Source organism: Galeopterus variegatus, unplaced genomic scaffold (genome assembly GCF_000696425.1).
Source record: "Galeopterus variegatus unplaced genomic scaffold, G_variegatus-3.0.2 Scaffold736, whole genome shotgun sequence".
NCBI lineage: Eukaryota > Metazoa > Chordata > Mammalia > Dermoptera > Cynocephalidae > Galeopterus > Galeopterus variegatus.
Window position 1 is genome coordinate 484399 of NW_007726847.1, and position 9718 is coordinate 494116.

Below are 9718 nucleotides of genomic sequence, written 5' to 3' on the forward strand. Positions count from 1 at the left end.
AGTGGTACAAAATGGACTAAGACACCATCCATCCATCTGTCCACTCATCTGCTCATCCATCTGTCTATCCCCCCACCCACCTGCCCATCCATCCACTCATCCATCCATGCATCCCAGTTTCACTCATGTCCTGCAGGCAGCACCCTCATTCAGCGGTCCCCTCATTGCAGCACCCCCAGTTCCTCCTCTGCACCTGGCCCTGCATATGCCTCAGTGACTCAGGGAACTCCTACATCTGTGTGCCCTTTTCCTGTTTGCAGAGCATCTTCACATTCATTACATCCTTTGCCCCACAACTCTAAGGAGCCTTAGGATCCGCATTTAACTGATGAGGAAACTGAAATCCAGAGAGGCCAAACAGCATGGTGCAGTAGAAACAGTCTTTGGGGACAGAAAGCCTGTTTCAAATTAGTGCTCGGTCATTTACTAATTCTGCCACCCTGGGAAATTTCTTAAGCTCTCTGAACTTCAGCTCCTCATATGTTAAGTNTGGTAAAATAACGTCTTTTTCAAAAGGACATTTATCATCTGTCATCATCCACCCCTCCATTCACCCATCCACCTATGCATCCATCTACCATTCATCCATCTGTCTATCCATCTAACTGTCTGTCTGCTGTGGTTTGAATGTGTCTCCCAAAGTTCATGTGTTGGAAACTTGATCTCTAATGGGAATGTATGGGGAGGTGGGAACTTTAAGAGGTGTTTAGGTCATGGGAGCTCCACTCTCATGAAATGCATTAATGCAATTATCATGGGCATCAGTTTGTTATTGCGGGCGTGAATTCCTTATAAAAGGATGAATTTGGTCCCCTTTGGCCTCTCTCTCCATGTGATGCCTTCCACCAAGTTATGACGCAGCAGGAAGGCCCTCACCAGATGCCAGCTACTCAAGCTTGGACCTCCCAGGCTCCAGAACAGTGAGGCAAATAAGCTTCTGTTCATTATAAGTTACCCAATCTGTGATATTCTGTTACAGTGGTACAAAATGGACTAAGACACCATCCATCCATCTGTCCACTCATCTGCTCATCCATCTGTCTATCCCCCCACCCACCTGCCCATCCATCCACTCATCCATCCATGCATCCCAGTTTCACTTACCCATCCACCTATGCATCCATCTACCATTCATCCATCTGTCTATCCATCTAACTGTCTGTTTGCTGTGGTTTGAATGTGTCTCCCAAAGTTCACGTGTTGGAAACTTGATCTCTAATGGGAATGTAAGAGGTGTTTAGGTCATGGGAGCTCCACTCTCATGAAATGCATTAATGCAATTATCATGGGCATCAGTTTGTTATTGCGGGAGTGAATTCCTTATAAAAGGATGAATTTGGCCCCCTTTGGCCTCTCTCTCCATGTGGTGCCTTCCACCAAGTTATGACACAGCAGGAAGGCCCTCACCAGATGCCAGCTACTCAAGCTTGGACCTCCCAGCCTCCAGAACAGTGAGGCAAATAAGCTTCTGTTCATTATAAGCTACCCAATCTGTGGTATTCTGTTACAGTGGTACAAAATGGACTAAGACACCATCCATCCATCTGTCCACTCATCTGCTCATCCATCCGTCTATCCCCCCACCCACCTGCCCATCCATCCACTCATCCATCCATGCATCCCAGTTTCACTCATGTCCTGCAGGCAGCACCCTCATTCAGCGGTCCCCTCATTGCAGCACCCCCAGTTCCTCCTCTGCACCTGGCCCTGCATATGCCTCAGTGACTCAGGGAACTCCTACATCTGTGTGCCCTTTTCCTGTTTGCAGAGCATCTTCACATTCATTACATCCTTTGCCCCACAACTCTAAGGAGCCTTAGGATCCGCATTTAACTGATGAGGAAACTGAAATCCAGAGAGGCCAAACAGCATGGTGCAGTAGAAACAGTCTTTGGGGACAGAGAGCCTGTTTCAAATTAGTGCTCGGTCATTTACTAATTCTGCCACCCTGGGAAATTTCTTAAGCTCTCTGAACTTCAGCTCTTCATATGTTAAGGTAACCAATTCAGCATACATTTATTGTGTATACACCTTCTGCTGGCATGGCTTTGTTGGTACAGCACTGAACAGGGCAGGAAAGGCCACTGTTCCTCCGAACCCTACACTGTGGAGGTTGCCATGAGGCTTACGTGAGAAGAAACTATATCACAGCGCCATGTAAGTGCCGCTTATATCATGTCATCATTATTACCTATATAAGGAACATGAAAGGACTTGGAGATGCTTTCCTGGGAAAAGAAAAGATGAGGAAATGGTTGACATTATGTTCCAAAAAGAAAACAGCACATTTTGGGGTTGAGTGCATGAACATTGGAGCTGGACATTCTGGTTCTAAATCCCAGCTCTGCCACTTCAGAGCTGTGTGATCTTCAGCAAGTATAACCTCTCTGAGCTTCGGTTTTCTGATCAGCAAAATGGAGATAATAATTCAGCATATACTCACTGTGTATCTAATGTGTGCTAGGCAGGGTCTTGGGAACCCAGCAATGAACAAGACAGGGAAGTCTTGTTTTATCTCATAGAAGTGTGAGGATTAAATGAGTCATTTCACACCAAGCACCCCAAACAGTCCTAAAATGTGATGTGCACTGTGTGCACCAGGGCTCTGTGGGTGTCATCTACTTGTTCTTGATGTTTATTGCTGCTCCTTGACTACCTGGAGCTGATGAGGGGAGAGGGGGCAGTCTTGCCCTGTGCGCACAGTGTAGGACAGGGACCAGGTGTTGACGTTAGAGTGAGGCAGGTGTCTCAACTGAGCAGGACAGAAGCGTTAACAACCGAGTGGCTCTGCGACAGGGAGCAGGGAGCGGCTCGGCAGTGGAGGTGTGCAAGCGTGGGCAGAGATGCCACAAGGAGTTTCTGCCTGTCTGAGGTGTGACACAGAGGTCACTTACAGCTCCCTCTTCAGCTAAGGGCCTCCATTTTTCTGCGGAACAGATGGAATGGACTTTAACACTCCTGGAGGCCTCCAAGATGGAGAGGAGACAGCCAGGAACGTACTGCCTCCTGGTGACACTCAGTAGAGTGTCAGCTGCCCCCTCCTGGTCTCAACACTGATGACAGGCAATTGCCCCGTGCTTGTGACTCAGTCTCTGCAGGACCCAGGAGACCAGTGGCTGGACTGACCACCCTTCCTGGGAATTGCCTCCTCGTTCTATAACGCACCCCCCCAACTTGCCTCAGGCAAGCCGGCCAGGCTGATGCTGGATGGCATAGAGACAACCTGCCCTGCCCAGCACTGCCCAGATTGCAGATTCATCAGCAAAGTAAATGTTGTACAGAACCTTTAAGTTTGAGGTGGTTTCCCTCATTAGATAACTAGAGCATAACACCAAACTCTGCTTGTCTCCTCAAGAATTCAGAGAGATAATATGATTCTAGAGTGAATGGCATGTGCCTTGCATAGGCTGTGTCACCTTGTACAAGTTACTTACCTTTTCTGAGTCTCAGTTTCCTCATCTGTAAAATGGGGACAGCAATAGTAACATCTTGAAAACGCAGACTGAGCCGCATACCTTCCCCTTGTCTTTAGGGTAAACTCTAAACTTCTGGGTCTGGTATTTAAGGTTTTTGTTCATTTGGTTCCTGCAAACCTCTCCCCTCATTCCCTGCCATGTCCACAGCCACAGGAGACCTGGCATTCGCTCTCTGAGCATTCTCCATGCTCCGGTGCCTCCGGCCTCCCAAAATAGTGTGTCTTCCAGATTAATGGGGATTTGGGCCCAGGGTTTGAGCCCAGGCCTGCCTGTCAGCTGTGTGTTGGCACCAGCCTTTTCTAGGCAAGCAACCAGCACCTGCATGGGCCTCACACATTCCGGTCTCTGCATGTTGCTGATGTTTCTACTTCCTGCTCAGATGCCCTCCTTCCATCTGCTCCTGGGAAAAACCATTCCTTCTCCCAGGCCTGGGTGGACTAAGTGCTGCCCTGCCCTTTGAGTCCCTCCGGGAATGGTGGCTGTGCCAATGTCTTCCATTCGCCCATCCAGACCACTCTCCACCCTTACCCACCCTTTTGGGACCCCAGGAGCTGACCTGCACAGACAGTATCAATGTGTCTCTGGCCCCTGGATTCTGGAAGGGTTTGGCCAGTGAGAAGCCCAACAGATGAGAGGGTGGCAGGACTTGAGGCGGGGTTTCTATTTCCCTGAGCTCCTCTTGGCAGGGACACTGCAGTCTGGTTGTGTCCTTTCACCAAAGGACACTGCTACTTTCAAGGCAGCCAACTCTCTTCTTCTGGGCTCCTGAAAACTCCTAGCCCTTTGGGCCTGGGGAGGCAACAGTTGTGCTGCCATTAGCCTCGAGTTGCTGTGATATCCTTATGTCCACCACCCTCACCTTTATAAGATGCTCTTGTGAACAAGCCCACCTAATTTCAGTGTGCCCTCAGTTTCTGCTGGGACCCTGACTAGTACTAGGAGTAGCCCTAGGAAATAGACACTCCAAAGAGGATTCTGGAGTTGGGTTGGTTCTCTGCTTGTGCAATACAGGGATAGTCTCCTTGCTGGGGGAAATAGGACACAAGCACATTATCACTGGAGGTAGCACGGGGTGGCGTGCAGGTGGGAAGGCCAGACTGTGGGGTATCACGTGGCTGTGGCTCTTAGCCCCTGTGGCAGTAATACTGACTATAAAGACAGTGGAGGTGCCTGGCTGCTTCTTGCAGCCCAGAGAGTGCACACATATATGTATGAAATAAGAAATTTAAAATTATGACCATATGACTGACAACATGTGAACAACAGAAGGCCTCCAAGACAGCATGAAGGAGTCCCTCCTGTCCCGTGGGTCTGGGGAAGGTATAACTGAGGACCTCACCCAGAATCTGAGGGTAAAAGTTGCAGGGTTGCAGCACCCCCCTCCTCATGGCCTCTTGCATCAGAGGAGGGACCTGAGACAGGGGGTGGAGACATTTGGGAAGACATGGATGGGGCTGAGAATTTTGAATCTGCAAATTCCCCTGAGCCCTCTTTTCAGCAGAGGCAGCCCCTCCTGACCTGTCTGAACGCACTCCCTCCTCTGCATAAGATCCTTGCAGTTGTGGCACCTGGAGCAGTTGTTCACAAGCTGATACTCAGAACACAGTGTCGTCATTCCTCAGGGCCTCCAGACCACAGCCAGAGTGCAATCCCAGCCCAGCCTGGAGGCGACGTACAGGGTCTGCACCATGAGAGGATGGTCTACACAGTAAAAGACTTACAAGACCCTGTCAATTTATATCAGCAGGAGCCTGTAGGAGTGGATTCCAAGGGGGTTAGATAAAGAGGAAGAATTATAAGACTTGATCAGGACAAATTCACTGACATGGGTTCCCTAGCCCAGGATTTGGGATTTAATATTTTGACTTGATCACTCAGGAGTGGTTTTAGTCAGCTGCTAGTTGACTAATTGAGGTTTGGACACAATGATGGCCTCAGTGAATGAAGATGAAGTGCTGGAGCCATGTGGGAAAGACCCTGAAGGCTCAGGGAAGTGGACACGATGCAGTAGTTACACTCTATGTAGCCTGCTCACATCCTAGGAGAAGCAGGACAGTCCCTTCACCAAAGCAGTAAGGAGAGCATTTGTGAGGTGGGTGGACCTCACCAGGGCAGAACTCTATGGCGATCACCCTCTGTAGGCCAGATGTGGCCGTGGGGGGTGCTGTAATGGAAGTTCCCTGATCTCAGTGTGGGTGGGTGGGGGGCAGAGAGATGGCAGCCCTTAACCATCAGAAACGAGGTGGGCGCAATTACCATAATAAGCCACAGGTATGGAGTGGTGTCTGAAGTGTTTCAGGGATCCATGGGGATTGTTAGATAATCACATGGTCCTTGGGGGAAAAAATAGATGGCAACTTCTAAGGTCCCGTTTGACATATATAGAAAGAAAAAGTCTAGGTCTGCTGGGTAGAAACCTATCTGGAGTCATCATAGCGTGGATGTGTTGCTTCCCACCCAGTTCCCAGACTGAGCAGTTCACAGGCTCAGAGCCCTTGACTGAGGGAGATTCTGGGTGCCTTTGAGGAAAGGGTATGCCATGAATCTTCCTCCAAGCTTTATATTTACCAGGATGATTGTTCTCTGGGGAAAGGAAAGTACCCAGGTCATCTGGGAAGTTACCAGACACCGGCTCTGACTATCACTGATCCCTGAAGAACACAAGTGCCCCAAGGGCCACTGGTAAAGAGTACGAAGGTCAGGCAATACATGCAATGTTGGCCTGAGACCTTCGACTAGAGGGTCTGGTGGAATCATGTACCCACCCTGTGGTATTTTCCCAATTCCAGAATGAATGATGGGAGAACACATGTACTCAGCAACAAGCAGAATCCCCACATTGGTTGCCTGGCCTGTGGACTGAGTTATGTGGGAGAAACTGTCAAGTAGAAGCCCTGAAACTGTTCCCCACCCATCTTTCCTCTGCCCAGAGAGTACAAAAAAAGCAATACTATGCCCCCCAGGGAATTGCAGAAATTCATGCCCGCATCAAAGACTTGAGAGAGGCAGGAATAGTAATTTCTGTCACATCCCCATTTAACTTGCATTTTGACTGGTGCAAAAGCTGGATGGGTCCTGGAGGATAATTATAGATTATCACAAACTTAATCAGAGGGTGACACCAAGGGAGCCTGCATTCCAGCTATCTTTACTGGATCAAGTCCACGCAGCCCCTGACGTCTGCTGTGTGGCCATTGGCCTGGCAAATATTTTCTTTTCCATTACTATCAGTAAGGAAAATCAAAAGTGGTTTGCAGGACAACAGTGTGCCTTTATTGATTTATCCCCTGAGCTATGTTACTTCTCCTGTTCTCTGTCGTAATAGAGCTCAAAGTGACCTTGGTACAGCTTGAATCCCACAGAATACCATGCTGATCCTTTACGTTGATGTCATCTTGCCAACTGGACCTGGTGTTGAGGAGGTAGCCAGCACCCAAGATGTCTTAGTGATACACACTGGAGAAAGGGATAAAAACCCTGCAAAAATTAAGGGTGTCACACTGGTAAAGTTCCTAGGGGTTCAGCTGGCTTAGAGCTGTGTTGGCATATCCTTTCTAATGTGTGAGGCAAGTCATGGCACCTGGTACCACCCATCACATAGAAAGGGACGTAGGGCTTGGTGAGCATGTTTGGATGTTAGAGGCAGTGTGCACCACATTTGGGTGTGTTGTCCTGACCCACTAATCAGATCGTCTATAAAGCTGCCAGTTTTGTTTGTTTGTTTGTTTTTTAAAAGATGACCGGTAAGGGGATCTCAACCCTTGGCTTGGTGTTGTCAGCACCACACCCAGCCAGTGAGCGAACCTGCCATCCCTATATAGGATCCGAACCCGTGGCCTTGGTGTTATCAGCACCGCACTCTCCCGAGTGAGCCACGGGCTGACCCCGCTGCCAGTTTTGAGTAGAGCCCAGAGTAAGAAAGGGCTGTGTAGCAGATTCATGCAAGCTGTCCTGGCCCTGAGCTTCGTGGCCCAGTAGGCCCAATGGTGTTTGTGGTGGGCAGAAATGCCACACAGAGTCTCTTACAAGTTCCAACAGGAGAATCACAACACAGGACACCCCCAGTAAAGCCATATTATTTTCTATGGACAACTTTGATCTATTTGAAAAGCAGCTTCTGACTTGCTTCTAGTACTGGTAGAGATTGAATGTTTGACTATGAACACCACATTACTGTGCTACCAGAATTGACGGTGGAACTGGGTGTTATCTGATCCACCTAATCACAGGATTGGACATGCACAGAAGTGTTCCTTAAGAAAATGGAAGTGGCAAATATGAGACCAAGCAGATGACTCAGACTCCTATGGTACCTACTCCTATTTTTTGCCACTTTTCCCTCAACCCACACCCATGATCTCATGGGCATTCCAGGGCCAGCTAGCAGAGGAGGAAGAAGTGAGCCCACTTCAGGGCTGGATATCACAGTATTCTGGCACCAGCCAGAAATGGATGACAGCTACATTGCAACTCCAGTAGAGGCTGATCCTGAAGGGTAATCTTCCCAGTGGGCAGAACTTCAAGGGATACATCTGACTGTCAACTTTGTGCAGAAGGAGAGATGGCCTGAGGCCTGTCTTTACTTTGACTCATGGGCAGTTAATAGTGGGCTGTCTGAATGGCCATCACCTTGGTATAAACAAAATCGGTGTCATTGAGATGTGTGGACGGACCGCTTAGAATAATCACAGGGTGTGAAGAATAAATGTCCCACATACATGCCCCCTCAGAGGATGTCTATGACAAAGGATGCCCTCATACTTAGGTGGACAAGATCACCTGTGACTATAGGTCAGCTTCTTCCGCCGGACACCCCAGTGCTTGTTCAGTGGGACAAAGTGGCCATGGCAGCCAGAATGGAGGCCGTGCATGGGTTTGACAACATGGACTTCCACTCACCAAGGTTCATCTGACAACTGCCACAGCTGAATGTCCAATCTTCAACAGCAGAGGCCACTGCTGAGCCCACAAACTGGCACCATTTTCCTGAGAGATCAGCCAGCTACCTGGTGACAGGTTAATTATATCAGACCTGTCACCTCATAGAGAAGCCAACACCTTTCTCTCCTCAACGAGATAGAAATATAACTGCATATAGATTTGCTTTTCTTGCCCACAGTACTTTTGCCGGCACCATCGTTCGAAGTCGTACAAGAGTGCCCTATCTGTTACTATGGAGTCCTGCACAACATCGCCTCTGACCTGGGGAAGTATTTAATCCCAAAGGAACTGAAGCAGTGGGCTCACTGGTTTTCCCTCATCTCCCATCGCCCAGAAGCGTCTGGCTTGCTAGAACTGTGGCGTCTCTGTTACAGAACGAGCTGGGGGACAGCATCCCGTACTTACAGGAGGCAGTACATGCCTTCCACTAGTGGCCGAGTGTGCCATCTTCCCACAGTCACAATGCATAAGCTGGGAACCAAGGAATAAAGACAAGAGTGGTCTCTTTCACTACCCCACAAAGTCACTGGAAGAATGTTTGCTGCCTGTGCCTGTGATCTTGGACTCCATGGTTTGGAGCACATAGTTCCCAGGGGAGGAAGAGTTCCTCCAGAGAATGTGGTAACTCTTCTGATGAATTGGGAGCTGAAGCTACCCCTTGGCCATTTCAGGCTCCTCATGACCCTGAATCAGTAGGCAGAGAAGGGAATCACCACATACAACCAAGTGACAGATTCTGATTGTCAGAGGAAGTGTAGTTGTTGCCTCACAAAGGGAGCAGGGAGGACTATGACTCGAACCCAGTCCATCAGCTGGGGAGTCCCTTAGTGCTCCCTTGCCCAGCAGTCCTGGTCAATGGTAATGGGGCAACCCAGTAAAGACCAGACCACCGAGGACTCAGATCTCTCAGGAATGAAGGTGTGGATCACCCTGCCAGGTAGAGAAGCCCACCCCCCTGAGGGGCTGTGAGAGGGTAAGGGGAACATAGAATGAATGGGAACAGGGGCAGCTCCGATTACCAATTTAGGTTAGCAGTCAGCCACAGAGAAGGGGACCATAGCAGCCACATGTTATATTAATTGTCTCTTCTGGGCCGGCCCGTGGCTCACTCGGGAGAGTGTGGTGTTGATAACACCGAGGCCACGGGTTCGGATCCCATATAGGGATGGCCGGTTGCTCACTGGGTGGTGAGAGAGTGTGGCGCTGACAACACCAAGGCCACGGGTTCGGATCCCATATAGGGATGGCCGGTTAGCTCACTGGGTGAGCGTGGTGCTGACAACACCAAGTCAAGGGTTAAG

The 9718-nt window shown here is 49.4% G+C and overlaps 1 pseudogene; it reads left to right on the forward strand.

The window, feature by feature from the left end:
• The first annotated feature begins 9278 nt into the window (after positions 1-9278).
• Positions 9279-9718, forward strand: part of LOC103589887 — a 50729-nt pseudogene continuing 50289 nt past the window's right edge.